Source organism: Oratosquilla oratoria, chromosome 19, assembly GCF_046742065.1.
Source record: "Oratosquilla oratoria isolate Oo_2021 chromosome 19, ASM4674206v1, whole genome shotgun sequence".
Classification (NCBI taxonomy): Eukaryota; Metazoa; Arthropoda; class Malacostraca; order Stomatopoda; family Squillidae; genus Oratosquilla; species Oratosquilla oratoria.
The window spans coordinates 36,740,750-36,741,448 of NC_134795.1; positions in this window are offsets into that span (position 1 = coordinate 36,740,750).

A 699-nucleotide genomic window follows, 5' to 3' on the forward strand; every position below is an offset into this window, starting at 1 on the left:
TCAAAGCCCCCTTGTCACATACATAAGGGAAGAAAATCATACACCCTCTTTCGATGGGGATCTGGAAATGTTCTCCAGCTGGTGGAGCATTTTCAAGACAATTGTTCACGAAAGCAATAGGTACACAGAGGGAGAAAAGTTCAGCGCTCTCATGCGCTCTCTAACGGGGCGTGCCAAGCGTCTTGTTGGATACCCCGTGTTCAACAACACCGCGTATGAACACACCATCCGACGGCTGCATGATGCCTATGACAAGCCCTTGGCAGTACGAAGAAGTCTGAAGGAACGCCTCGTCGCCATTCCCGCACCTACGGACGAATGTGAGGACTTGTCGAGGTTCCTCGCCGATTGGGATGAGTTGGGTGAAAGGTACAGGAACGCAGTAGGACAAGCCCTCTCCGATGAATTTGTAGAGGATGTCCTAGTGCCGAAAACTACCCCGACAGGTTCTTTCGTCAATATACCTGTTCAAAGGCACTTCTGAACTAAGTGCACCAGAGCTTCAATCAGCACTCAAAGTTTACTCGGGTGCCATCACGGGCAGTCGACTCCATACCCCGGTGTTGGTACGCCCAGTTGCCGCAGCTACCCCCACACCCGTTCCTACTCAATCATCAACACGCCAGCCTCGACAGACATTGACGTGGGCTCCGACGCCACCGAGGAGTCAAGGTCATACGTCAAGGCACAGCACTGGAC